General features: G+C 48.0%; 1 protein-coding gene and 1 non-coding gene across 6 annotated transcripts in view; both read left to right on the top strand.

The window, feature by feature from the left end:
- Positions 1 to 26,310, top strand: part of CUX2 (cut like homeobox 2) — a 313,858-nt gene that overhangs the window by 161,633 nt on the left and 125,915 nt on the right. The gene's annotated exons all lie outside the window — the stretch shown is intronic.
- Positions 3,340 to 3,442, top strand: LOC117795338. Its single transcript, XR_004619309.1, has one exon. It is a non-coding gene; the product is annotated as a small nucleolar RNA U13 (small nucleolar RNA).

Genomic DNA, 26,310 nt, shown 5'->3' on the forward strand with positions numbered 1-26,310 from the left:
AAGGCACCAGGGCCACTGTCTCAAACTGAACAGCTAAAATCCTTCCCCTAAAGGAATTTACATTCCAGTTGGGAGAAGCTGACAGTAGATACCAATAAGGCCAGGTCATGCAGGGCTTGAGCACAGGAGAGAGTTGGCATCCTATTCTAATTGCAATGGGAAGCCATTGGAGGATTTTCAGTAGGGAAGTGCCAGTATCTGGTTTATGTTTAAAAAAATCAAAGCTTTTTAAAAAAAAAGTCACTCTGGGAAAGGAAAAAGAGGGAGAAGCTAGAAGGTCAGGTTCAAGGGTTTTTTTAGGTGTCTGAACAAGGAATGGTGGAGGATGGAGGATGGGCAACAATTGATTTGATTTGAGCTCTACCGTAGAGATCCAGCTGACTGGATTCCTCAGTGGTTGGACTGCAGGGTAGAAGTGGGCAATCCGTTAGTAATGTCTGCCACTGGCATGAGAGCTGGCAGTGGCCCCTTGAATGCTATATATTTGCCCTATCTACCCTATAAGTCATTTTTAGATAGTGAAGGGAGCTGGAGAGGATGAAAGTGTCACTCAGGGATAGTAATTTGTGGCTTTATTAACAGCTAACAACTAACAGATATTCCAGGAGGTGCATTTGAAGGGGAATATTCACTGGCTGTCCATGCGGGCATGGTGGGGGACTGCCACATTATCTCAACCTGAGATTGTCCAGGGAGCAGTAAGCAAATGGGAACTTCAGAAGACAGATATTAGACCAGATCCCTGTAGAGATGTGCAAAGGATCAACATGATTCCGTAGAGACACAATCAAGGAGGTTCAAAGAAAAGAGGCTAGGCAGACAGACATCAGTGAAACAGGTTAATAGGAAAACAGTTTTTAATTATCTCAGGTAAAAACAGAGGATCAGAGGCAGTCCCCTCTTCTCTCCACCCTACAGATAGGAAGGACTCAGCAGTGTGGTCGGGGGCAGGGAGATTTGTAGCAAATGACCAACTGGAAGCCCCTTTGGTTGTTTTCTTCCTCTTCCTCTTCCTCTTCCTCTTCCTCCTCCCCTCCTCCTCTCCTCCTCCTCCTTCTCCTCCTCCTCCTCCTTCTTCTTCTTAAACCTCGGTCTTCTCTAAGAAGATCAGACACTTGGAGGAAGTCAGTCGTCGTGTAATTGGGTAGGGTGAAAAATCAGCTTGGTATTGGGCAGAAAACTGGACTTTAGGAGGAAGGAGCCATTTTAAAAGCCTGGAGCACCCACATGAGGATGCGGCAAAACTGAGGTCTGCGGGACCCGTGAGTCTCATTGCAAAATATTTTTAAATCATTCAGGATAAGGGAAATTTTTGAGATAATGATATTGAACAGGGCTCTATGTGTAACATATAACTTTCTATTTAAAAGAAACGATATGAGGGCAGACCTTGTGATTACAGGCCAGTCTCTTCAGCATCCATTCCTGCAAAGAGTCTAGGAAAAACTGTCAAACCACAATCCCTCTCCTTGTGCCCTCGATTCCCACAGCTGGCCATGTGGCTTCAAGAACATCCAGCCGTAGACAAACTTAATTTCCTTCATTGGAACACAGGCTGCCAGAAAGACAGAGAGCACAGGAAATGGGACCCACGTGAGGCCTCCACCCCAGCCCCTTCCCCTCAGGCCTGAGGAGAACTATGCAGACCCTCAGCTTTCAAACCCAGCTGCTGTTTAGACCCCTCACTCCTACCCAGAAAGATGTTGACAGCACCCACCCGGGAGCCCAGCCTGGCCTTTCCAGCCAGGATGCTGGGCCAGCTTGGAGAACCGCTGGAGTATCCTATTTTAAAAGATTAATTTTCAAAGATACATTATTCTATAAGCAGCATACATGTAATCTTTTAACCTGTGACATTAAAGGTAAGCATAGAGTGAATGGTAAGTCTCCTGAACTTCTAACCCCCTTTTGGCTGCTCCACATTTATTTGTTTTTTCTGGGATACTTGAACCCGTAGGCCAGCATGCAAGTACAGCCCCCTTATTAAAACAGAAAAGAGATTAGGGGATTATTCCTTCCTTCCTTCAATGCTTATGAAGTGCCTACTGTATGCTGGGTACCAAGAACACAGCAATGAACAAAAGAAAAATGGTCTCTCATGGCATGAACAGTCTAGAAGGGGGCGGGGGGGACCAATAAGAAGCATGTAAACAAATAGGATAAAAGAATCACAAATTGTGATCTTGCAAAACAAATCAACAATGTGCCATGGTAGAGCAGCAGGGCAAGGGGGTTATTAGATGGATCATGAAATATAAGTCTGCCATGGGAAGACGTGTATGTGTCTGGGTAGTGTGGGATGTGTCTGGGTGCATGTGTTTTTATCTCTGTGTCTGGGTGTGTGCTTGACCTCTGTGAATATCTGCATGTCTGGGTGTGTGTGTGTGCATGTGCATGTGTACGTGTGTGTGGCTTGTATCAGGGAGGGTTCTTGCAGGACTGAGAGCTTGTGTGACCACAGCAGTGGGGGATTGGAGATGCAGGGGGAGAGCAAGGCTACACCTGGCTGTACAGGCCTCCTTAGCCACACTTAGTGCCCACAGAGCTGACAGAGGGGTACAAAGAGAAGTAATGCCATTTGACAGCATTATTGGGGATCCCTCTGAAACAGTATTATGGGGGCAAGCAGGTGGCCGGGAGGAGGCTGGATAGGGTTGGAGAATGGTTTGGGCTTCACGAAAAGTGGAGCTGATGGGGCTCACTGGTAGATGATTTAATGTGGCAGAATGGAGTGAATGGAAATGCTTCTTGGGCTCCTGGCATGAACATCTGGCTGGATGTGCCACCTTTTCCTGAGATGGGGAAGACACTGGAAGAAAGAATGGGGAGCAGGCAGGAGCCCAGGGTTCCCTCTTGGCCATGGGAGATCTGAGATGGCCTCCCCGAGGGATGCAGGGGGTAGGTATGCCATTGGAACTCAAGAGTCCTGTCGGCTGGAGGTGAGAAGCCTAGGCCAGGCCCTTAGAAGACCTTGCCATGTCCAGGGACCAGGCAGACCACCTTTCCCTGGCTCTGAGTCCCCGTGCAGAGCATCCCTTCAGTTATATCTGCACAGCCCTGGGGGCACTGATGCAGGAAACCCATTAGAAGGATGTCTGCTCTGGGGACCTGGCCCTAAACCTCAGTAGCAGGGAGCTGTGTGGAGCTGGGGTATTTGAAGGGCTGGCTCCCCCAGCACCAGGGCCCTGGAACACTGGATCACTTCCCCAGGGGCTGGGACAATCTTCATAGAGGCCAGTCCGTGTTACCCTTAGCTCAGAAAGTAAAGGTACGCTGGATTGCTAAGATGATCATCTCTTGCGTGCCTTGGTTGAAGGTAATCTTTAAAAGCTAAAGCTGATCCTTTTGTAGTTCGTAAGTGTGATGATTGGGTGTTCCCTCTGTTGTGTGACATGTGCCCCCCTCAAACCTCGTTACAACCTCAGCAATTACCCATCTGATGGTTAAAAAAAGAAAAACAAAAAACTAAAGCTGCTGAGCATTTTGCTGTGTCAGTCCTAACCACCCATAAGCTGAGTTAATCCTCACAACAACCCCAAGAGGCAAGGTCTGCGCTGATTCCCATTATACAGATAAGGAAACTGAGGCTCAGCAAAGTAGTGATTGCACAGCAGTGTAGTATAGACAGGATTTGAAACTAAGCCAGTCTGGCTGCAAAGCCCATTCTCTCAGCTTTCACATGCTGTGCCAGACGCTTGCTATAAGTTATCTCTTAAAGTCACAGGTACCCTTCAAGGGGGGGGGTGTTACATTGACACCCATTTTACAGAGGGGGAAATTGAGGCTCAGAGAGAGGAAACGCCTAGGTCACGTTCACAGAGCTGCTAAGTGGCAACATCAGAATTTGAATCCAAGATTAAGAAGCCGTGGACTTTCTTTTGAACATGGCACATGCTTCTGACCATCAGCTCCTGCCTCCCTCTACTAGCAGTAAAGGTCTCTATCCCCCCAGCCCAAAGTGTCCCAATGACCCGCTGAAGGCAGGAGACAAGACTCCATCTTTGGGGCTGCCCCAACAACTAACTAGGCAGGGCTTTACAAATTAATGAGAAACATCAGAGGTTCATGGGCTCCTCAGAATTCTGTGGTGGGACCTGGTGAGATCCCATCTCAAGAGAAGTAGGTTTATCTCTGGAGTTCCTGCGTGGGGCCCTCAGTGGGCAAGGGCTGGCACCCATGTTGGACTCAAGTGGCATTAAAGCCCCTACTTCTGGGACACGAAGTCTCAGCAAGCTCATGCAGGTTCGGGCCAGTCTGTCCTCTGGGAGACCCTAGTGGTTCATTGGGACAGTTCTGTCCATCAGAGCATGGATGGGGCAGCGCTAAACAGCTCACGAGCAGTGGGAGCTCTGTGTGGGATTCACCATTTGCTTTAACATTCATACTTCAGAAAACACATGTTCATTTGTGTGTTTCTTGAACCAGTAGTTGGAAAATCACACCATGATTTAGAAAAACCTACCTACTGAAGCTTCCAGAAGACCCTTGTTTGATTAGCAGAGCTGTTAAGAGTATGGGATTTGGGGTCATGCTGCTGAATTCAAAACCCAGCTCTCATGCTTGCTGGCTGCCCAACCTTGAGCTTGACTGCTCTTAACTTCTTCAGGTTTTAGTTTTCCCACCTCAGTGCATTTTTTAAGAGACAAACGAGCACCTAGAACTGTATCGGGTATATACTGTGTACTTAGTTAATGTTAGTTAGCTCAGTGTTATTGTTGTTATTGTTGCAGTCTAAAATAGGTTTTTCTGGAAATGGGCAGATAGTAAGCGTGTATGCTTTATGGGCCACATGGTTTCTGTTCCAACTTCTCATCTCTGCCAGTGTAACAAGAAAGCAACCATGGACAGTATGTACATGCTTGGATGTGGGTGCATTCCAGCAAAACTTCCCTGTGACTTACAGATGAACATGACAAGGAGAAAAGTCCTTTTTCCTCTGGGAGAATGAGACCCTGGGGCTGCCAGCCGCTATGTTCCCCAAATTACTGGGGAAGCCAGCCATGGTGAGAGAAACAGAGGACAGCTCCTTTTCAGAGGGAAGCAGAGCCAAGAGAAAGAAATCAAACCCTGCCAGTCTTGTTTGAGCTGTTAGATCTAGCCTGAAGCTAGTCCTGTGCTGTTCAGATATTTGAGCAACAGTTTTCCCTTTATGGTTAAGCTACTTTGAGTTGGGATTCTGCTGCTTACAACCAAGAGTCCTGAATTATACAAACCTTCTCTCTCTTCATGCCTCTGCCCCAGTCAGGTATAACTACTTACCCACTGGCCTGCCACGGTCAAGTTCATGATACTACCCAAGAGCATCCTTTAATCCCAAATATATAACTTTCTTTTCCTGGGGTGGGGGGGTTTAAATAGTTTCATTTTCAGGTAGGTGACTTCATTTCCATGACCCTTGTTCCACTCCTGTAAAATGAAGTTCATCACTGAACCTATTGCCTAGAGTGGGTTAAAAGGGTTAATGTATATAAAGTGCTTGGAGCAGTGCCTTGCACATGCTAAGTACAACCTAAGTGTCTGCTGTTATTATTACCTGGAAACAGAGCTCACAGACTTTAGGCATTTTCCTGACATATGAAGGAGACTATCAAGCAGGGATTAGATCTTTCCATATTCCCAGCACCAGTGCCAGCCTTGTGTTGAGTGGGCACTTGGTGTTTGTTGAATAGGAGTTGGTACAAGACAAGGCAGTCACAGGGGCGCCTGGGTGGCACAGCGGTTAAGCGTCTGCCTTCGGCTCAGGGCGTGATCCCGGCGTTATGGGATCGAGCCCCACGTCAGGCTCCTCCTATATGAGCCTGTTTCTTCCTCTCCCACTCGCCCTGCTTGTGTTCCCTCTCTCGCTGGCTGTCTCTATCTCTGTCGAATAAATAAATAAAATCTTTAAAAAAAATAAAAATAAAAAAAGACAAGGCAATCACAGAAAGTGACCGTGAGGGGCGTCTGGGTGGCTCAGTTGTTAAGCATCTGCCTTCAGCTCAGGTTATTGATCTCAGGGTCCTGGAACTGAGCCCCCACATCGGTTCCCTGCTCAGTGGGGAGTCTGCTTCTCCCTCTGACTCTGTCGCTCTCCCTGTTCATTCCCTCTCTCTCTCTCTCAAATAAATCAATAAATTAAAAAAAAAATTTTTTTTTAAAGTGACCGTGAGAGACCCACATACATTGGGGCAAACTCTGAGGTGTTTGTGATTAGAAGTCAAGCTATAATTGCTTCAGGGATTTATAAAACCTTGAAACACAGAGGAATGTTGAGGGCCCACAAGCAATTTAGGGATTTGAGTGCTTGGAATTTAAATCTTAGCTACTTGAAGTGTGGTCCACCATGGACTGGTGACATTGGCATCACCCGAATGCCTGTTTAGAAATGCAGGGACTCAGCCCCACACTGGACCTCTGGAGTCAGAATCTACACTTCCTCAAGATCCTGGGTGATTCTTGTGCGCATTAAAATCTGGGAAGTGGAGAGGACAGGCAGAGGCTGCAGACACGGCCCCTGTGTCTTGAGGGACTGTTTGTGGAGGTAAGGATGTGGGGGATGTGGGCCTATCAGCTGTTTCATTAGGAGACATGCTGGCCTCTACCCTTTGGCACACTGGATGGTCACACATCCCCAGACACACCACCAGTCCAGTAAGTGGAATCTGACATTGCCACACAGTGGTTTGAGAAAACTGCCACCAGGAGAAAGGTGCCCAGCTTCACTTAGTAAAAGTAAAATGAAAATAAAGCGATATTTTGTGTTTCCTTGTCCCTCCCTCACTCAGTCCCTTCTTCATAGGCTTGCTTCATAATGCTTGCTGTGCAAGCTTTGAGAGCAAATCAGTGGTATCTAGTTTGCAGTATCATATATGATATGATTTCTTTTTCCTGATCCTCTCTTATCAACTGAAATCCTGATGAAATGTAGATGACTTTTTAAAGATCTTATAAAGGTGTCTGGCTGTCTGGGGTGGGGAGGTCATAGCTGGGGAGGGAGGTTGTGGCACGGCAGGTGGGACAGCGGGAAGGTCTGCAGAACCAAACCAGAGAGACCTTACCAGAAAGTGTCCTCCAGATTGAACAGAGGTGGGCATGGGTTTAGGAGGGAGGACACACACTCACTATCACCCGTCTTTTCCAAAAGATCAGTACTGTTGTGCCACCGAGGGTGGGGGCTGGGCCAAGTGTGGCGAGCAGGAGCTTTGAAATCCATACCAACCTGTATTTGAATCCTAGTGCTGCTGCAGCTTGCTCGCCATATAATCTCAGGCAAGGAAATTTGTGTTCCTGAGCCTTGCTATCCTTGACTAGAAAATGGGGCTAACATAACACCGACCTCATAGGGACATAGGGTCGGTTAATGCAGTGGTGACCAGAGCTGGCTGACAAGAACCAGCTCTTAACCTCCCTTCCCATCCCCAAGTGTAGTGACAGCACAGTGGGAGCTAGAAGTTGACCATAGTGGGAGAGTTTACACCACAGAAATGGTATACGTCAGAACTCCTCCTTTTCTTCCAGAGAACTGGTTGTTAAGCACTTACCAGCACACCACTGGTTAAATGACAAGATGTATTTAAATTGCCATGCCCAAAGCTTGGTAGTAGTGGTTACTGAGTACTATATTACTATTATATTAATTATAGGACCATAATATTACTAGTATTATATAAAGTGGTTTTCATGATCGGACATTCCATGTTTTGGCTCTGCCATTTATTTTAACTGCTTGGAGGCTTTTTCTGCAAATCATCTGGTCCCTAGCCCTATTCTGCATAGCTGATATTGTTAGTTTAGCTGAGTTCCAGATAGGTGAAGTATCTTATAGATACCCTAAATGAACATTTATTGAGCATGGACTAAATGCCAGGTGTTGGAAAAGTACTTTTCGTATATGATCTCATTTAATCCCTCTAACAACTCTATGAGGCAGAAACTGTCATGAACCCCATTATGTGGACACAGATGGGGCTCAGAGAGGTTAGGTGACTTGCCCCAGGTTGCACAGCTGCTCAGTTGGAGGGGCCAGGCTTTGAACCTGTACATTTTGACTCCAGAGGCTGTGATTGCAGCAGGTGGATCCTGGAGGTTAAATGTGGAGGGGGCAGGTGCTTGGGTCTTTGGGGTGTAGACCTTCCTCCTTGTTGGGAGGCTTTGGGGTTTGGGACAGGCAGTGGGCAGGGTCGAGAAGTCCTGACCATGTCATCTGCTTGGCGACGGCGAACAGTCTGATTTTACTAGATGTGTGCAGGCCGGGTTCTGATTGGCAAGGGGATGTCTCTGTTGGAAGGGAATCTTGGCCACTTGCCTCTTGGCAGCAGGCTCTTGGCTACCACGTGGAGCGCCGTTTGGAGGCAGTGAGAATTATTCGGCAACCTCGCCTGGGGTAGTTTAAAGTGGGCTGGGGGCTCTGCCAGTCTCTCAGACAGGCTGGCAGAGAGAGCAAGAAATTGAGCGCTGCCACAGAGAAGCCCACACTCAGCTTCTTTGCTGCTCTCCCTGCCTCTGTCTATCTCCGTCTCTTGCCATCCCTCAGCCTCTCTCTCTGCCAGGACTTAAGGAGCCAGTAAGATGACAGGTGGTTTGGCAGCAAGAGAAGCAATGTCTCCTGTCCCCACAGGCCTGCATTCCCTCAACTCTACTAAAACTTGGGGCGTTTTGCTTCCACAGCTCCCAATTTCCCTGAAGATGAAGTTCAGACTCCTTGGTTTGGCTTGAGGACTTAGGCTGTGGCCCCTGCGTCCTGGTTCTGCATATTGTCTCTGCAGGACAGACTCAACTTTTTGTTTTTCCACAGTGACTAGCCCAGAGCTCACTCAGAACATGTGGTTGAGCTTGACTTACTTTGGGATTTGTAGTCATCACCATTTCTGTGTCTTAAGGCTGATTTATCACATGCCAAGTGCTTCTAAGTATTTTCTATTCCTATCTCATTGACTCTAACAACTTGATTGGTAGGCCTTGTTTTCCCCCGTTTTACAAAGGGGGAAACTGAGGTACCAAGATATCAAATTACATGCCCAAGATCATCCAGCTAGGACATGAGTGATAGATAAGAACCCAAGCCAGTCCAGATCTTGAGCAGGCTTGAGTGGGGCTTTCCTTAAACCACTTTGTGAGAGCCTGTCACCAGTCTGTGTCATCACCGCCACCCCCAACAGCCTTGTCAGCACAACAGTCCAGTTTGCTGGCTCCTCACTTCCCCCTAGCTCTGCTGTGGCCGCACATCCTTGATGAATTAACCTTGGCAATGCCGGCCTTGCCTTGTCACACCAATAAAGTTAGTGCTTCAGAGAACTAGGTTGTGGAAGGTGTAATGGACCCCTCTCTCCACCTGTCTCTTTTTCCCTGCAGGTTCCAAGGTTGCTTGGATGTTTAGGAGAAGAGCCATAATGTTACTTGTGGGAGTAGAGGGGTGTTTGGAAACAGGAAAGACCCCTAAATTCATCCTTCCAAGGGAGACCTCCTTCTACACCCAGATCTCATCCCATCTGTCCAGGGTGGCCTGCGTGGCTCTGCTCACCAGGGACTGATTGTCTCAGCATGTCCCCACATTGCTCAACAACAGGGCAACATTCCTGTACCAAGGCAGAGGGAAGTCGGATTGTGTTAGCAATTCTCTGTCAGACTGTGTCATATTCGGATTGTATTGTATTAGTAGTTGTTTCCACTAATGTGATGAGAAAGTTGCTAATCTGAGAAGACTCCTGCATTGTATTAGGGAAAACAAATATTAATGTGATTCGATGGGAAGTGGCTAATAAGAAACTAAGTTGCTAATATGACATGATGGGTCGGTGGGAGGAATTTGGGTCGGGTGCTTGAACTTTTCTGGAATGTTCGGTGGTGGGCAGGAACCAGGCAGGGCAAAATGGCAGGAACTCTGTGTTACAGTCACTCAGAGTTAAGGTTCCGTATCTGACCTCTTCCTCCCCCTTCCAACACCCCAGTCTCTCACCCCTTTACTGTGTTGAATAGTGTCCCCCAAAAGTTCTCATCCACCCAGAACCTGAGAATATGACCTTATTTGGGAAGACTCTGCAGGTGTAATTAAGATGAGATCATACCGCTTTTGAGGGGGCCCTGAATCCAAAGACCCATGTGTGAGGAGAGGACACACAGGGAGAAGACCTTGTGACGATGCGGGCAGAGATGGGAGGGATACAGCCACAGGCCAAGCAAAGCCAAGGAGAACAATCAGCCGCCAGAAGCTGGAAGGAGCAAGGAGGCCTCCTCTCCTAGAGCCTTCAGAGGGAACACCCTGCCAACACCTTGATTTCAGACTTCCAGCTTCCGGAACTGTGAGAGAATACCTTTCTGTTGTTTTAAGCCCCCCAGTCGATGGTACTTTGTTACGACAGCCTGAGGACACTGGCCCTTTCCCCTTTCCCCATCACACCCCCAAAAGGGAAACGCAGGTTTGGCAGCATCCCTCTAACTCAGAGACAGCAAAGCAGCTTTGAGGGGTTCCTCCAGCCCCAGGGCTGGCCTGGCTGCTTGACCAGACCCAAGGACGAGGGCTTGCTCTCTTCCCCCGCTTTGTTCTTTGCGTAAAGGGAAAAAGCCTGCTCAGTCACAGGGCGGTTGGCATATGGGCTCTGCAGCCTGCTTCGTGGCACGTTAATATGTGATTAAAGGGGTCTTAAAACACCCATTAGTCCCCCTCTGGTATCTAATAGCGCTTTTGGATTTAGAACAGAATATTATTTACTCATTAACTGATAATAGATCCTGAGCACACGCCATATGTATTGGGACAATTATTAGAATGTGGGTCTGCACAGAAGCATCATTCTGCTGCTGTGGTCGGTGGCAGGATAGCATCATCCAGAGGGCAAGGCTGGCGGGGGCACAAAATGACCCATGGGCCCTCCAAGGAAAACAAAGGGCCTGCTAGAGATTGTCTGTGGTGGCTTGCTGTGCATGGAAGTGAACTCCAGGTACGGATGGGGACACTTGAGCGCCTCAATGGAAGGGATGTACTGGGGGGGAGGGTAACCACCTCCAAGAATTAGGGTACCAACAATAACACTCCCCATAGTGATGACGGCTTGAACCTGATGAAATTATTAATGAGTCACATGGCAGCCACCACCAAGGTCACAGGGGTGGGGTGACTTGCCCAGGACACACAGCTGGTAAGTGACTTCAGCTGTGGCAAACCCACCTCTTCTGATCACTGGACCTGAATTCTTTTCAACATTCAGCATTCACTGCAGAAACTTCCTCGTAATTCTACTCTTCCCTTTTCCCAATGGAAAGAGGCACTTTAACACTATGTCCTATTATGTTTTTTGTTGTTGTTGTTGGAAAGCCACAAATCGCAGCAGATTGTCCCTCTTTAGTGTGTGGGTCCTTGACCTACAGCTAGACGTGCTAGAAAGGCTCAGGTGGAGGGGATGAGAATGAAAGGGAGTACAAATGCCATGGGAGTACTTTGGGCCTCTCCCAGAAAGCAGGAGGAAGCCCTGAGAGGGATCAGGAGTGATGAGATCAGGCCTATATATGGGATCATCGACTCCAGTGGAGGTCTGGGAATCACAGTGGAGGAGGGGAAGATGCAGGGAGAGGCCAGTGAGAGGTTTCACAATACCTCTGGTGAAGTCTCATGGGTCTGAACCAGCAGATGGCGTTGGCATCAGGAGGGGGGACCGGATGCTGGGGATACCTCCATCCATAATGGGCATCACAGGTCTCAATGGCTGGTTTGACTTGGGGGTGAAGAAGATAACAAAGTCAGGACAGCCCCCAGTTTGATGGGCAGAATACAGGGTGTGGGGAAGGAAAGCCTGTAGTTTGATAAGCCTGATTTTCAGGTCATCGGTTTGCAGTGATTCGGTGAACGAATGCATGAACCTCTTAGGATGAAATGCATGGCATAAGCTTGCAATACAAGCACCAAAAAAAGGACTGAGAAAGCACTGAAAAACCTTGCCTTTAAACTCAGACTCGCCTAGGCTTTTCTGAGACACGCCAGATGGAAAGACGAGAGGGGCTTGTATAAGGGTTGGGAGGGCTGTCTGCAGCCCAGTGCAGGCAGTCTGAGACCTTTTGCCTCCTGGTTTCCTCAGGGTGTAGGAAAGCCTCCATCGCCATGTCCCTGTTGTACACAAGTGGCCGGGGGTGGGGGGGCAGAGGTTGTGGGTCCTATTTATATTGAACACATAGAGGAACGGTGCAGGGTGCCATCTCTGGTGAGTCATTCCAGCATGTGGCCACAGTGACAATGAGAAGAAGTCAGAGATGGTCCCCAGCAATGCAGGCCACAATTAGAGGCCAGAAAATCACCTCTGTGGATTGCCTGAGTGGAGAACGGGGCTCCTTGGTGAAAGATTAGCAGAGAAGGAGCCAGAGAGAAAGCGGAGCTTGGCAAATTTGTCTTCTTGTCCATCTTCTTCTCTAGATACGTGGGTCTGCACCGCAGCTAGATAAATAACCAAATAAGTAAACCACTTCCCAGTGGGTGTGTGGCATCTGCGTGAGTGTATGTATGTTTGTGTCTGTGTGTGTGTTTTAATAAAGCTCACCATGAGCCAGTTATCAATTTCTGTCAGAGAGACGCAGAGCATCTGAACCAGAACTAAATAAAAATAAACATTAAACAATTATTGGAATTTAGGTTTATTTAAAAAATCAGCAGGGTTGAGGGAACAAGCCACCCATTAGCGAGGCAGAACTATCGGGCCTTTTAACAACCCGCTGGTTCTTGGCTGCCAGGGAGATTTGGGCTGTTCGAGCTGTGGAAACTCCGGATCCTATTGATTAAAGATGATGCGGTAACAGGCCAATTATATCATCGTGGCTGCTTGCAGCGCTGGCCAACGCCAGCTACCCATTTGTCTTTATGGAAACGGCTTTGTTTGGGGGGGCTCAGGGAGGGTGGTTCAGTGTCCTCATCCTGGGCAAAGCATTCTTCCTCCTCTGGTCCCTACAGTCGGTGGAGGCTCTGAACCCTGAGCTGTCCCAGATTTTGCATTTTTCTCCTCCCTGTCCCCTCCATAGACATCCCTGGTTCATAAGGAACCTGTGTCTTGTCAACCAAATCAATGCAAATAACCGGTGAACGTTTCTCGACTTTTCAGTAATAATTGATCTTCCCAGAACTGATAGCATTTGGAAAACATAAGTAAGGAGAGCAGCAGCGAGCCAGATGTCCACGTTAAGAGAATATAATTGCTCTGAGTTATAGGAAAGGAAGTGATTTCCCCTCTAGCTTTAGCTCCAAGAGAGCAGAACAAACTGCCATGGAGCATCAAGAAGCTTCCAGTAAACTCAGGGCTTAGTACGGACTCCGTCTCAGCCTGTAGGTTCGGAGTACTGTGGGACTGGAATCTTCCAAACTGACAGGCGGATTTCCTGCTTGCAATTTTGTCAGTGTCCAGGTTTTTATTTGGAAGCTTTCTGCACAGCCAGTCACTGTTGGGGAAGGAGAGAGAGGTTTGTGGTTCTCTGTTCTTGGGGGAAGGGGTTCCACCTTGGCCACTGTGCTGTTCATCCACTAGATGGGAATCTCCTCTCGGCTGGTTTGCCTTTTTTTTCCTTTTTCTAATTTGATGGTCACTTCCAGGCACTGCTGTAATTGGCTCCTGATTTGACAGGGGTGATATTTAGAAAATCAGATGGGGATGGGAGTGTTCTGTGGATTGGTGGATGGACAGTAGGATTCCTAGGCTTGTTTTCTTTATGAACATCTGTCATTTTTCCGGGATTCCTTCATTTGTTCCTTCATGCATTCATTTATCTGCTCATCCAACACGTACTTACTGGGCACCTTCTCCATGCCAGACACAATTAGGTGCTGGGGCACATTGGTACCTGCCCTCATAGGAGCTCCTAGTCTAGCTATGAGGAAACACAGACATGAAACAGTTGACTATTACATTACAATTGCAATAGTCCTTCATAGAAATGGGGAGCAGGGTGTAAGGGCCCATGACCATAAGAACCTGACCTTATCTTGGGGTGCAGTTCTTATGAAAGTAATGTCTAAGCTGAAATGTGACACAGGGTAGGACTGAGCTAGACCAGTGGTACTCAGACTTGAGTAGGCATCAGAATCCCCTGGAAGACTTAAAAAGATTGCTGGGCATCAACCCCAGAGTTTCTGATTCATCAGGTCTGGAACTAGTCTAAGAATTTACATTTCTAATAAGTTCCCAGGTAACACTGCTGCTGCGGGTCTAAGGACCACACTTTGGGAACCACCAAACTGGGCAAAAGACTGGAAAGAGAGGGCATCCAGGTAGTGGGAATTGTGGATGCAAAGGCCCTGTGGCTGGTTTGGCAGTTTCCAGTCACAGAAAAGGGGCAGAATGGTAGAAGCAAAGTGAAGAAGACTGTGGGGTAGATGCACTGCACAGGGAGCACAGGGTCCTGGCCTCAAAGGCCATGCAGGCTGACCTGTATTAAAGTTTGGATTTTATCTGAAATTGGATGGGAAACCTGGAGAGGTTTTAAGCAGGAAAAGTGTCAGCATCCGGTTTGTATCTTGAAATACTCTCCCTGGCTGCCCAGGCAGGAATGGGATGGTGGAAGAGTGGCTGACATTAATCCAGGGAACCTCACAAGGAAGCTATGCAGGCATCCAGCCAGGAATTGGAGGTGGCTAGACCCTCTGGTGTCAGCAACCGTGGAAAGCATGGACGTGTCTGAGAGCGTTTGAGTCCAGGCACCCCTTTCTGGAAAGCCATCCTGATCAGTTTGGACCCACCCATCAATCCCTGAAGTCTAATTTCAACCTGAAGGAGTCATATGTTTTTTGTTTTGTTTTGTTTTGTTTTTTAGAAGGAGTCATATGTTAACACTGACCTTACCAGTTCCTTGAGGGCAGGGCTGTGTGTATCATATCTGCTTCATATAGCCCATCTGAAGCCCGTTTGGTTGGATATACAACAAATACCTTATAATAATTAGCAAGTTGTTGGGGCACCTAGGTGGCTCAGTCAGTTGTTAATTTTGGTCAGGTCATGATCTCAGGGTCGTGAGATCAAGCCCCATGTCAGACTGTGCTCAATGCCTGAGGTTCTCTATCTCCCTTCCCTCTACCCGCCCCCCCCCCACACTCACACACACTCTCTCTCAAATAAATAAATAAATCTTAAAATAATTAGCAGGTTGTGAATGTTTGACAGTTTACCAGCTAGGGTCCTATCTATTACCTCATTTGATTTTCCAGGTACCCTGAGCAAAAAGTGGAATTGAACCCATTTTGCAAATGGGGCAAATTGAGGTTCAGAAAAGGCAGGAGATGCTCCCAGGCTCACCCAACTCTCACCTGGGCCCAGAATGCCCTCTGGTGAGCAGGCAAAAGGAGCTGTGATGCCTCCACCTAGAACCTTAGATGGTGACCAGATTTCCCTTAGTAGTATCAAGGGTCTTACCCAAGATGACAGGGCCAATCCACCAGAAATATGTAGATATAGAAGAAACTGTCATTTTTAAAAAATAAAAAAATGGTCAAATATCAGCAGTTTCCTATGGTTCAACCTAAAACAAAGCATGCAGGGGAAATGTTGCGTTTCTAGAAAATTCTGCTGCAGCATGAGGAATAGGAGTTGCAACGTAGTCTAAATTGTCTCTGAAAGCAGCTTCCCACACACACGGAAGCTGATGAGGGGGCCGTACAGGGATGCAGCATCTTAGAATCAGTCTATAATGCAATCAATTTTGTATATCCCTGGTGAAACAGCAACATTTATTTAACGTCTTTTATAGAGCAGCTGAGTTTTATCACAAATCACATTCCATTTCTATTCAGCTGGGACTCCTTGAAGGCTAAAATGCACTTACTTTTCTCGGAGGAAATTTACCAATTCCTCAATAAAGACCCATTTGCCTCTGTATGTAAAATTGACACATTTATTGAATATTAAACATTTAAGGTTTTTTTCCCCCCCAGCTCCCCTACCCCCCCACCCACGCCTTTTTCCACTTTTCCACAAAGCTTCCCAGTCATTAGGGAGACTTCCTCCAAGTGGCAAGAAATAAGTATTTTCGTGCAGAAGCGGCCGACATTTAAATGCGGGTCATTCTTATTAGCTGGAAATGATCAAGTTATGTCATAAATGTATAGGGTGAAATCCAGTTGTCTCGGAGCAGCGTCTTTAAGCCCCGTGCTTTTCCCCTCTCTTTGTGGCCGGCTTGGTAGTCTTGGTGACGCGGCAATACCGTGTTGAGTTCGCGACAAAAGTTTTTTTGTCCACACTTGTAACGTTTGCAGAAGGCAGGGGCAGCCTCCCTGACAATAAATTGTACTAATTAGCATGAGGGCCTATTAATAAAGCGAGTTTTCTTTCATCCATGTTCCTGAATGGTCAAGGACATCAATTAAAGTGTGCGCTTGGGACAATGTCTTTTCACTGCCTGTTGCAGTGTTTTTGTTTAAAAAAATAAGCAGGGGGCTGGGCCATTTAGGGAACTTGTTTTTGTGTCCTTAACATGGGAGAGGGCTGAACTGTTGAACTTAGGTCTCAAATGTTGGGTCCAGATTTTCTGACTGATGCTAAATCAAGGAAGTGACAGGTCCATTGGGTACGTGGCCCTGGGGTATTGGCTGTGCTTTCAGAGTGCAAGGACAATTTTTGCATTTGAAGAGTATCTTCCTAATGAGGTTTAAAACCAGACAGAGGTTTTGAACCCTAACTCCCCGTTTTACTGAGCTCACAAAACTCAGACAGGTGATTTACCTCTTTGGGCCTCAGTCAGGGTTAAATGAGAGCACCCATGGAAGGTTCCAGAAGGAACCTCAAACCTCATTGCTCTTCTCCTGGGAACTGTATCCAGCTTCCTGTTCCAGGCTTGATCTCCCTTCCACAGGGCCCAGGAGTTGACCACTTTACGCTGGGAAACCTTTGAGGACCGGAACTCACTATCATTATCAAGGCTGTCTTCCTTATGGTGACCTGGAACCTGTTTATGTGTAACTTCCTCTGCCCACACAGATCTGAGCTCCTTTCCTTTTTATCAAATATGTAAAGATGCACCCCTTCTCTGAGGTTTCTGTACTCCAGGGTAAATGTGCCCCCAGCTCTATGTAGATCTGGGTTTCTCAACCTCACACACTACTGACATTTTAGACCGTATCATTCTTGTTATGGGGGCTGTTCTGTTCATTGTCCGATGGTTAGCAACATCTCTGGCCTCTACCCACTAGATGCCAGCCGTACCTCCCAGTTTTGACAGTTCAAAAGTATCTCTAGACCTTGCCAAATGTGCCTAGAGGACAAAGTCCCCCCCCTCCCCAGGTTGAGAACCATTGTTCTAGAGTTTCTGGTTCTCCCCATCCTGGACCTCTCTAGCCAGACAAGACATCTCACCTGAGAGGCTTTCACATCTATGTTTCTGTCCCTTCTGGCGTGTCAGCATTCCTGTGGCTTATGCCTCTGAAATGTCTTTGGTGCCTGCTGGGAGGAGAGCCCACTTTTACCTGGCACAAGCTGAACCTGCCAGGGTTCAGAGAGATCAGGAGAAACCAAAGGTCAGGAGAAACCAGAATAAAATCGCCCATTTTTTTTTCTTTCTTGCAGCTGTCTCTGCAAAAGGCAGACACCACCAGGACTGGAAGGTGTCTGGGCCTTCTTTGTTGGAATCTCCATTTTGAGAACAGGAATGATGAGGTCTGAGTTTATCCCATAGCTTTCATCTGAACAGGCAGAGCTAACTTTTTAGAACAGGAGGTCAGTGATGGTTTCTGAGTGTAGCCGGCTCCAGGTCTGGGTTAGCCTTCTGGCTTTGCCACTGACTGATTGACTATACCCCTCTGAACCTCAGTTTCTTATCTGTGTAATAGGGATAAAAATAGCGCTGTCTCAAAGCATTGTTGCCAGTTCAAAGAAGTGACCCACGTAAAGTGTCCAGCATATAGTAATCAGACAATAAATTAGAGCTTCCATTTTGTGTTATTACACTGTTGTTTGTAAATAAGAAACACACATCCAAGGAATGAGAATAATTTATTTAAGGTCAATCAGGAAGTAAGTGTGAAAGCATTGGTTTGAGCATCTTTTTTCTGAAAACTCCAGGGTTTTTTGCAAAGGTCTGTCTGTGCATACGAGGAGATTTGAAAATGATCCATTTTATGTGATTCTCACCCCATTAACAGCCTGCAGTTTTGCCAGAATATCCTCTTTTCACTTTCATTTTAAAAACCAGCCACTGTAATAAATCTTGTCCCGAAATCTCAGCAGCACATCTTGGCTGGAGTGTATGATAAATCTAATATACTGTGGCCTCTCTGTTTGAGATACCCCTTCACAGATCTGTATTTTTGGCGGACAGCCCCACGGTCTGGCAGGATTATAATTTGCTCTTGGTTTGACAAGTCCAGCCCTCTGTCTGACTGGGTCATCATTGTTTCCAAGTCGTGGAGCCACAACTTCCCTGGCTCCAGGGTGGACACAGGACACTGTCCCCTCTCTTTAACCTTTCCTTTTCTTTTCCTTCTTCCCTCCCTCTCTCCTATCCTTCCTTCCTTCCTTCCTTCCTTCCTTCCTTCCTTCCTTCCTTCCTTCCTTCATCTTTCTCTCTCTTTCTTTTCTACAAATCCGCAGATTTAGCTACCCCCCCACACACACATTTAAAACAGGGAACATGGCGTAGAACCAGGTCTGAATTTGAGGAGTACACATCTGGGGAGGGGGAAGGCCACTGGAAACTCAACGTGTACCTGGGTTCTTTTCATGGGGAATTGGGGCGCCCTGTGGTTCTGCCACATGTGGACCACATTGCCTTGGGAGACACTGAAAGGGCAGGGCTCCCCACTTTGATTATTCAACAAATGTTTCTTAAGCATCTACTATGTGGTAGGGTATACAGAGGTGAACAGCGTCAGGTTCGGTGGGAGAGACAGACATTTATGATATGGTCACTTGTAACAAAGTTGAATTATTTATGCCTGTGCTGAGGGTTCTGACTGGAAAATGCAGGGGCTGTGGAGCCCCGACAGGAACATTCCTGAAGAATAAGGATTTTGGAGCTCACTGGAAAATGGTGGGCATTTACCAGGCTCCAGGAAGAACCCAGGCTCTGAGGACATAAGGAGGTCAGTGGACAGCACAGGGCAGGGCCAAGGGAGATTGAGACCCTACCTCTTAATAATGGAACCTCAAGTCTCATGCAGGTCTGTGAACTCCCTTTGTCCCCTCCCTGCCTCGCAAGGCCACCGGGAGGCCAGGAAACAGCCCCACAAAAGGCTTCAAGAACTGTGGAATGTGTTCCAGTCCTAGCTCCATCCCTACTGACCTGTTAAATCACTTTCTCTCTCTCAGCCTCAGTTTCCTTACCTGTAAAATGGTGGTAATAGCAATAACCTCCCCCTCTCCCCAGGAGGGGTGTTACAAAGATAAATCAAGAAAATGCATATAAGGTGCACAAATCAGGGAATGGCTTCTGGCACTCAGTAGATACCCAAGAAATGTTAATGATTAATTCTGCTTACTAGCCTTGTGACCTAGGAAGACTAACTTTATCTCTTTGGGACTCAGTTTCCTATCTGCAAAATGAGGATAATATACGACTGGAATAAATGGGTTACAACAGTGGCTGGCGCAGAGCTTGGGCTCATAGCATTAGCTGTTACCGCTGTTACTATTATTGTTGTTTTTGTTACTACTTTGTTTCTTGTAGCTTCACATATCATGTGGTTGATCTTCAGGGAGCCCATGATTTTTATCTTGGTTCTGAATCCCACCACATTAGATATGCCTCCCCAACTGTTCCCCTCCTCCATGTGTGCTCCAGCTTCCAGACCCTGTCATGCACCCCACTGCATCCCACACAGAATCTCAGTCCCACAGCCTGCCACCCACTGGCCATGACCCTCCGAGTCAGTGTTCTCCCTCCTCTTTGACATTGAGCTCATCCAAACGAGGGGGATCCTAAGGGAGCCTCATGATCATTCACCGAGCCAGAGCTTTTTCTGCGCCACAGCAGACCCCACAGGTGGGTATCATCAGCCCCACTTGGCAGATGGGGAAACTGAGCCACAGAACAGAACCACCGTGCCCTTGATCTTTCTGGTACCTGCAGGATGCTCAGCATTGCAGAAACAGGCCCTCTCCCCTTTCCCCTCCTCTGCTTTCACGGAGGCCAAAATGTAGTCTTCCACTACATCGCTTCTCCAGCTCATGACAAGAACAAATCTTTTAAAGGGAGAGAAACAAATCTTGCGGACCCTTGAGAATTGATTCTCTCATCCCCGGAGTCTGCAGACCTCTGCCAAAGAAGCCTTGACATGGTGACATTCAAATCTTGGGCTATGAAATGATCTTTCAGCTGCCAGCTATCTCTGCAAAAGAGAATTTGGGCCGTCACAACAGGCCAAGTAATAATTTCTTTGGATTAGTGTCAACGTGGAAGAGTGAAAGGAATGGTCCAGGGGACCCCCAGTTTGGAAAATGCTGCTTTTGGCTGGCATATTCCAGAACTTTCTTCATCCGTCTTTTGCAGCACCCAGAGCAAAGGTCTGAGGATTGAGGCCTCCCGTGCCTCTCCTCTCCTGACGGCTCAGCCCCTGCATGCCTGGGTCCTGGGGAAAAACTGAGTCTTCACCCAGCCTTCCTAGACCCTGGGGCATCCTCTTCTCCTTGAAGGAGAAGGCCAGTGGGCGAGGTTCCTCCATGTTATTGAGGGAAGAAATATGGCCTAGAACCCTTTCTGTAAAAGTAACCTCCCGGCTCCTCCTTTATGGGTGAGGCAAAGTGCTTAAAATGCTTAGGGGGAATAAACAGCTTTTAATGAAGTTACATTGCCACATAATGGGCATCATAAAATTGCCTTCATACTGCAGGGTCCCAGGATGGCATTTATTATCGACTGTGCCGGAACAGCCTTTGCAGAGCTCCGGTAGCTGCAGAGAGAAGACTGCAAAAGTCTCCTTAAATTACCTGATTGAAATAACTGGCGGAATATTCCGTGGGGCCGCCGCGTGCCAGGGAAGCCGCCTTTGGGGTGGTCTGTCAGAGGCGGTTTGCGCATTCTGAAGAACACAGGAGTTTCATTGCAGCAAAACAGATGTTCATCTTGTTTCTCCATCGGCTGTTTGATGAGAAATTTATTGCTCTTCCGCTGGGCAGGAGCCCCTCTCGGCTGTGGAGTCTATTAGGCAAGCCAGCAGCTGGCGGGAAGCCAAGGTGAGGCTGTTTTGATGAAACCCATGAAAAGCCTTGGCTTGAAGGCGCCGGTAATAATGCACTGGCTAGACTCTCCTGATTGGGCCATTGATTGGCCTGATTTGATTTATTGATCAATACCCTCAAATTTGGCGTCTGAGAAGCTGCACTAATCTTTAACTGTTGTGAACATCTCTACCTGCTGGAGAATTAGACCCTGATAAGGAATGTATGAAAGGAATCGGGGCTTATCTTAATCACACACTGGGCCCCAGCACTGCCCGCGCCGGCGAGGGCCCCAGTGCACCGCGCCCCATCGCCAGGCAGGCTGGCGCAGATCTATAAATTGATGGAATTCAAAGCCTCCAGCATCGATTACCGTTATAACAAACAGTGGTGCACAGAATGTCTGATTATTTTTAGACAAAGATTCTGTTCTCTCAGCAGCAATTTTGCTGAGGCTGTCACTGTGTCAGATGTCTACTGTTGATTGCAATTAGATGCAATACAAAAAAAAATTAAACTATCTGTATCCTTAGTCTTATTTCCAGTTATTAAATCTCTCTCTTTGTTTGCCGTTTCCTCATGATATCTACAGCTGGATGAAATATTTGGTTGGCAGGAGAAATCCTTGTAATTCAGCGGGGGTGCAATGGCCCGCCGGCTCATTGGATTATCTCTGATGGGGCACACATAATCTCGGGGGGAGGGGAGTTAACTGAGGGGGGCTTACATCTGTTTAAAAGTGTGCAGGGTGAAGGCTTGATGCAAAAAATGTTTCAGGGCAGGGTGAGGTATAAAAAGCAATTTCCAAAGCCCTCCAGAATGCCCATGTTTTTAATTCTTGTCCCGTCCACATCAGGCAGGCCCTAAGCAGGGATGCATCCCCATTGATGAGCGGGGAGGGAGGGAAGGTTATCCAAGCAACCCAGCTCAAAGGTTGGCGCCACTTGAAATAATTAATTCCTCCAAGCAGAGACCGCACTTGGGACCTGTTCCGCGCTCAATCATACCTGAAGAGGAGGCTCCAGGTAATTGTGGGTATGAACAAATTAGGCATTCCCTTTTACATGCGGCCTGGCGGCCGGCATCCTGGTGTTGGGCATGTGCATCCATCATCTTGGCGTTCTTCAGTTGATCTCTCGCCTCAGAGCCATTAGCCCCAGCATCCTTGATGGTGGAACAGCTGTAAACTTGAGACCACCATGGGGTGGCCAAGACTGACGATTCATTATATGATGGGATGGGGGAAAAGGCTCAGGTGACAATGCCAAGGCCTCCCAGTTCCCAGAAGCCAGCTCTGCTTGGAATCGGCAAGTGCCAGCTAATTTTAGAAAGTCCATAGTGGAGGATGGAGAAGAAGGAGGTGGCAGTTTGGGCTCTAGGGTCAGCCAAGGCGTTCCTGTAGGAATTAGAAGGCTGGCATTGATCTGCATGGCAAGAGTGAGCAAAGGATGAGGCCCTGAGCCTGCCCAGAGGCAGATGTTCCAATGCCCCTTTGAGAATGTCCAGGGGAGCTGGTGAAGGTGACTCTAAGCTCCGCAAGGGCAGGGAAGGGGTCAGTCTTGTTCAGTAATAACCAGAATAACACGTGCCCTTTGTTTGCCACCAACTGCCCCAGATCCTGTGCCAAGGACTTCCAGATGCACCTTCCTCCTTCAAGCTACCCAGTTCCCTTAGGAAGTTGGTAGTAATTATACTTGTTGATAGATGCAGAACTGATGCTCATCGACATTGACTGGCTTGCCCAAGATTACACAGCTAAGAAGTGGTGAGGCTGAAAGTCAAGTTCAGGTTGGTTTCTAGAGTCTGGGCTGTCAACCCCAATGGAGAATACTCAATAAATATCTGTTGAATGAGTTGATGAATGAAGGAACAAATGAATGAATGGTGCATGTACCTCCAGAGGGGACTCAGTTGGGCTCCTGGATAGCCGAGGATGGCAGGCCGTCTTTCCGGGGGAAAAGAAGGAACCAGAAATATAGAAATTTCAGTGACCTCCATGGGCAGGCCTGGTATTTGGGCTTCCAGGACTGCTGGGAACAGTTTGTGCTTCCTCTTCACAGGCACGGAGGTGTGCCCGAGCTCTAGGCCCTTCAGTTAGAGGAGCAAGTTTGAGGTCACCAGGAATCTTCCATGTGAAGAAATCTCAGGGTTGAGAGGTCCAGCAGTAGGAAGGAACACTAATAGAGTGTCAGGAGGCAAGGAGAGCTCATTGGTTACCTGGCTGGGACCCATACAGCCTCTGACCAGGATAACACAGTGGTTAAGAGCTTGACCCTGAAGTCAGGTAGATCTTGGTTCAAAGCCCAGGGTCATCACATTCTCAGCTCTGTGTGATCTTGGGCAAGCAGTTGAACCTCTCTGAGCTTCACTTTCTCATTATGCAAATAGGGCTGATAATACGACCTCCCTGTCAATCCTCCATGAGGTTGAAGTGAGGTGATCCATGTCAGCCCAGACACTGTGCCTGGCATATGCGGTTTGGTGGCGATAACTACTGGCCTAGGGCATTCAGGAACACCCAGCACCCGCTGTGGACATATGTGACTAACAAGCTCATTTGGCTCGGGAAGAATCCAGACAAGGGATAGAGGTGTCAAGTAACTTCTCTGAAATCCCAGAGCAAGTCCCTGGCACATTCGACATCTTCCTTGTCACCCATTGTCACCCTCTTCTGGACATATTCCCATTGTGCATGCCCCTCCTCTTTTTCACTGTCACATCCCTGCTGTCCTGACCTGACCCTCTGATAAAAGTGTGGCCGGGCATCTCAGCATAGCTGTGAGGAGAGGCAGTCCCTTGTGTGGTTGGTGAGATGCGACAATCAATGCAGTCCCTTTGGAGGGCAAGCTGGCAGCCTTGATCACATTTACAAATGTGCCTGCCCTGTGACCTGGCCCTTGTCTATCTAAGAACTTACTTAGCATTTGACACACCCACACAGGGGCACCGAGATGACTCAATACATTGTTGTGGTACAACAGTGGTAGTAACGGCAGAGCCCAGAAATAACCTAAGTGTCCATGAGGGAGGGCCCAGCTACATAAAATAAGGTACCTCCACACGGAAGAGTACTCCGTGGCTGTAAAAATGAAAACAGATGCTCCTCATGTACTGATGAAAGGAGCAGGCGAGATAAGTTCTGTGAAAATGGCAAGTTGCGGTACATCATATTAGCATGTTTGTATCTGAGCCAAACAAAGGAAGAGAAAGACATTGCTTACTTATGTGCTTGAATATGAATGGAATATCTTTGAAAGGACATAGAATAATGGTGGGCACCTCTGGAGACAGAAGACTGTTGAGTGTTAAGCCTTGCTATGCTGTTGCAATTTGTATCATATGCGTATATGACTTTAGCAGGGTTAAAATTTAACCATTTAAAGAAACTAGTATAATGGAAGAACCTGGATTCTTGGAATCAGACTTAGGAAATATTGGCCCCGTTACTTACTGGTTGCTGGCCTGACATAGGCAGTAGCAACTCTCTACACCTCAGTTTTCTCGTCTGTAAAATGGCAACGTGATGGGGTGGTGGTGACAGGTGTGAGATTGTGTGTGTAAACCGATAACCTGGTCTGTGCCATCCGCGGTTATCAGTGGTACTGTTACCAGCCTCGACGCTGAAGGGAAGTGCTGTTTATGGCAGTGCTGAACCCCTGAGCCCTCTGTGGCAGAACCAGCCCTGGCCTCATGGGCAGGGCGCTGAGGATGAGGCGGCCCCCTGAGCCCCTCAGGGGACCCCCACCACCACCACACACACACAATACTGAGTGAGGCCCTTTAACCCATTCGTTTGGAAGGCTCGGTCGTGGATCCCTCTCCAGAAGCCCAGCTCCTGACGCTCGCAGCTCCTGTAATGGGGCCTGGTCTGCAGCTCAGCCCAGACAGGAGGGACAGGGCAGGGGCTTGACCGGTTGCTGCCTGCCTGGCTGCTGCCTGCCATGAAGGGGCAGTTAGGCTGTGGTTTCTCTCTCCCCCTCCCTCCCTCTGTGCCTGTCTCTCTCTCCCACTGTCGCCCTCTCTTGTGCTCTCCCTGTATCTCGGTCTCTCCCTCTCTTTCTCAACCTCTCTTTCCTGTCTCCCTCCCCTCCCCCCTTGTCTCACTTGTGTCCCTTCTCTCTCCCTCTCTGAATTTCTTTTTCACTCCCTCTGGCCTGGTGTGGGTGTTTCCCCTCTCCTCCTTTCCTTTCTCAGTCTCTCTCTGTCTCTTCTCTCTCATCCTCTCTTCTTCTCTTTCCCCTGCTACATCAGCTGTCTGAGGGTTTCTGTGGTTGTCACCACGAAGGTCCGAGGCAGGTGACAGTTTCAGGGACCAACTATGTTCACTGGCCAGGTGCTGGGAATAAAAGGAAGGAAGGTGGCAGACACAGGCCCTACCTTCAGTGGGTGGACATTCCGGTTGGGGACCCAGATGCAACAAAAGCATCATGAGGGCCCTGATGGGGAGGACAAGATGTTGTTGTCTCAGAGAGGCTTCAGCTAGCCTGAGCAGTGACAGGGCTTCCTAGAAGCAGTGACACTAAGCTGAGACCCCAAGCATGAATCAGTGAAGCAGAGAGTGGGAAAGGAGGCATTCCAGGCAGAAGGAAGGGCCTGTGCAAAGTGATCTGAGGATGCTCTAGCCACACCCACACATGGTCACTGAGAGAGAGGAGGGCGACTCCATGGAGCGAGCCCCACGGCTGTGCAGAATAGAGGTGGGAGGGGCGCCTGGGTGGCACAGCAGTTAAGCATCTGCCTTCGGCTCAGGGCGTGATCCCGGCGTTATGGGATCGAGCCCCACATCCAGCTCCTCCGCTAGGAGCCTGCTTCTTCCTCTCCCACTCCCCCTGCTTGTGTTCCCTCTCTCGCTGGCTGTCTCTGTCTCTGTCGAATAAATAAATAAAATCTTAAAAAAAAAAAAAAAGAATAGAGGTGGGAGAATGGAATTTTGACCAAAGTCCCTGGATTTGTCTCCCAGCTCTGGCTTCTGCCAGCTGTGTGACCTTGGGCAACCTTGCCCTCTCTGGGCCTGTTTCCTCCTCTATAAAGTGGAGATGGTGCTTGTGTATACCTGAGAGGGTCACTGAGAACTATACATGCATGAATATGCATGAATGCTAGACACACACCAGGCACAGAGCCCGGGCTATCCAGGTATTCATACGTGTTATACTTTTGGTAACATTATCTATGCTTCCTGCTCCATGGTGCCCATGGCCAGGAATCTATATGATGCAGC

Source organism: Ailuropoda melanoleuca, chromosome 12 (genome assembly GCF_002007445.2).
Source record: "Ailuropoda melanoleuca isolate Jingjing chromosome 12, ASM200744v2, whole genome shotgun sequence".
Classification (NCBI taxonomy): domain Eukaryota; kingdom Metazoa; phylum Chordata; class Mammalia; order Carnivora; family Ursidae; genus Ailuropoda; species Ailuropoda melanoleuca.